The sequence below is a fragment of the Mauremys mutica genome, chromosome 3 (assembly GCF_020497125.1).
Source record: "Mauremys mutica isolate MM-2020 ecotype Southern chromosome 3, ASM2049712v1, whole genome shotgun sequence".
NCBI classification, from domain to species: domain Eukaryota; kingdom Metazoa; phylum Chordata; order Testudines; family Geoemydidae; genus Mauremys; species Mauremys mutica.
The window spans coordinates 22,161,033-22,164,741 of record NC_059074.1 but is presented as its reverse complement, the minus strand read 5'-3'; positions in this window follow the sequence as shown (position 1 = coordinate 22,164,741).

Below are 3,709 nucleotides of genomic sequence, written 5' to 3'. Positions count from 1 at the left end.
TCCGGCTGCTGGGGGCATGCAAACACAAAATGGCTTGGCTGAATGTATTATTGGGCTAAAACCACTCAAAACACTTCCAGTCAACTCCCATGGGAATGACGGATAAACTCTCCCACAACTCACTATGAATCAAGCCCTAGAATGGCTACAGATGATGAGGGCATTAGGAACCCTGGGATATGATGGTATACGCCCATCAAAGTTCTTACTCAGGTCTGCTTAGTGAAGTATGGATGTGCCAGCACAGTTGTGAGGCCCAGGTATCCAATGCTGTGTGGACTCTCAAGCATGGGCTTGGAAGTACTGAGTCTGCAGGCATGGTTCACACAGACTGAGGATTACTATGCTGTGTAGACATACTCAAAGTTGTGGAATGTGATGTCCTGTTCCTTTAAAATGTTTGAGCACTCCCCCCACCCTTGTGCAAAGGCTCCTTTTCCTGTTAGTTTCAGGTTTTTTTGCAGCCAGTACAATAAAGTTTACCACAGAGGACAGCTGCGTGTCCATCAGCTCCCTCTGTGTCTGCGTCTATCTCCTTCTCTGTTGGGTCCATATATAACATTTGGCCACAGGATTCATATTCCATGAGTGTTCACTGCTGTCTCTGCCTGAAGCAGAAAAACTAAGCAAACAGTTGCTGTGAAAAGGGGGAAAGTTCACCTTGAGGCACAAGGTGACAGACTGCTGCATTTGCAGCTGGGACAGTATGAGCTAGCTATCTAGAGAAGGGGAAGCTAGAACAAAGGAAAAGGGTACTGCAATTACTGCTGGAGCCAGGGCGGGCCCTAGACCAAACGGCACCTCGGGCGAAGCGTGTCTTTGGCTTCTCCCCTCCATTAAACAGTCATCAAACATTACATTTTAAGTATGGCAAAATAAGTAAGTGTTTGTTTTATTTTGTCGCGTAGATAGGGGTTTGATAGATATCTCTGGCATCTCATTAAATATGTTCTTTTATTACTTTCTACTTACACTCTTCAAGTCTTAAAACACAAGTACAGTTTCACAATTACACAGTAAAACAAAGTTCACAATATCGCAGCTGGGCTCTCCACTTCACTTTGTTCTTATATCTCACTGACTGACTGGCAATACCCCACCCCTTATATGCCCATGAGGGCATGTTTGACAACATTCTAGGAGGTTCAAGGAAAATGTAGTTCTCAGAATGTCTACAAAGGTCCAGGACATTCTAGGAAATTAGTGAAAAATGAATCCACATACAGAATACCAGAAACATTTTACTTCAAACATTCTATTTTCCCTTTTGTTGCAAACAACAAAAATAGCCCCCCGATCCTGGTACCCCCCAAGACCAGCACCCCCCAAACACAGCACTGCTGGCAGTCACCTGGGTTGCCTGGCCCTAAATCTGGCCCTGGGTGGAGCTGTTCAAGCAGTGAGGAAAAAGCAAGCAGCCATATTGACTGACCACTTGTAAGAAGGCAGGCAGAAACAGCTTAGCCTGCACTGAGAGCACCCAAGTACAGCCAAAGGAAGAATTCTGTAGTTTGCAGTGTACACACACAGCCAGGAGAGAGTGACTGAGTGGAGATAGTGCAGTAACAAAAAAGACAGTTTCCCTGTGGCAAAGCAGATTTCCAGGAGGCATGAAATCCAACAGGAGAGCAGAGAAATGGCAACTTTTGTGGGCAGAATTTTATGACAACTGAGAATCGTGGGTTGTGTTTTGAGCCATTTGTAACCTGCAACATCATTCCACACGGACAAAGAATTTCAGTCTTGCTGACAGTAGTGGGTCCAAAGCGGCATGGACTGCTGCATGACCTGTTGCTTCCAACTGTGCCTAGCAATGGCTGCAGTAAAGCAGGAATGTTTTTCTCCTACCTCATCAATGAGAGTGGAATGATATCGGTTTCATCAGCCACGTCAGGGAAATGGAGAGTTGGTAGCACAGTTTGTTGCTGCTCTAAGGAAGCTGTCATATTATTGTTTGGACAAAAATTAAGTGATGCCTCATGTGGCCAGTTAGTCTCTGAATTACTCAATGACCAGGTCTGGAAGGATCTACTGACTGTATCAGCGCTTACATTCCAAAAGGCTGTTGAAGTAACAGTTGTAATGGAGACCCCAGGGAAGGATTCTCTGGAATTCATTGTGAACCAAGAAGTTCACCTTCTGAATTGGTTGGACAGAGGAACAAAGACGTGTAAGAAATTTCCATGTCGTCATTGCATGCAAAACTGTGCAGGCTGAGAAGGATTGCCAGGCACTTATTTGCAGAAACTGGTAGAAGAAGGGACACCATTGTGACCTGTTGCACAGTTCAACAACAATCAACGCAAAGTAACTGTCCACCCAAGAAGACAGCTATGAATACAGGGTGTAGGTAGGGAATTCATAATGTGGAAAAAGACAAGAGATCTAGGAACACTGCCCATGATCTACACAGAGGACATTCCTAGCTGGTACGATTCACAAGCTTTCTGGCCCTTCTGTATGAGTGAATGTGACAAAGGGGGGCATACTAGAATGAAGAATTGTGCCTCTCAAATTGAGGTAATTAATCTAACCTCAGAGTGACTCTTCAAAAATACTACTTCATATTTGCGTACTGTTCAAGGCCCTGTCATTTGGTTGACTCATCAAAAGAGCATCCCCAGTTATAGAATTTGCCACCATCTTATGAGTTTAAGAGGGTAGGGTAGCGTAGAAGTCAGTGGGAGTCTTTCCATTGATTTCAGTGGGCACTGGATCAGGCCAAAAGTTTGGAAACTTGGTTACAAATATCTATGTCCCAAATCTTTTATTTTTTGGCATATAACGCAAGCAGTAGAAGGGCCCCAGCTCTATGTTTGATCTAGTTGAGTCTCTCTGTCTTTCACACACACACATTCTCTCTCTCTCTGTCTATCACTCACACACTGTGCAGTTGCAGGAAATACGTATTATGAAGTTTAACGGCATATAAGGAGTTTGACACATGGGCTCCTGTTAATTTCAGTCTTTTCAGAAGACAACCATATTGTTCCCTCAGTATAACAAAGCTAATGTTGATGATGCTTGTCATTGCTCTCTCTGGAAATTAAAGACTGCTGTTAACTAGGGCCAGCATGACTGGAGGGGCTTAAATGATGCAATTGCATTTCACTGGCTGGAAAGGTTGACATGCCTCACTGTTGTATATTGTGTTAAACTCAAAGTGTCACATTATCTCTAATAGCATAATAGCAAAGGGCTCGCTATTGAAACGAGGCAAAGTGGAAATGTGAGGCTATCTCTCACCAGTTTGTGACAGAATGAGGTTTGCCTACTGTGCAAAAACACAGGTTATCCATTCAAACCTGAAATAGAGAATGCAGATATTTAAGAAAATGTATAATTTATACACAAAGGCTGGGGGGGGGGCTGCTCTGTTTTTTGGTGTTGAAGAAGTAGAATCTAATTACAATTTTTTAAAATATAGACAACACAAAGCTACACAGCTGTGACTTGCATCTGAATAGCTTCTGAACAATGATGCTCCATTGCCCGGGTGCCCCTACAATGTAAAACAGTTCTTTGCCCTTTCACAAGGGCAAGCATCTTCAATTCAAAGGTAAAAAAACAAGAGCTGGAAAACAGTTGCCAGTGGTATGAGGATTTTTATAAAAAAGTATCAGATATTGGATGTAAATGATTTAACCAGGAGTGATGAATGGCAGCAGATGTGTCAGAGAAATTCAGAAACTCTGCCAGTGATCTCAGA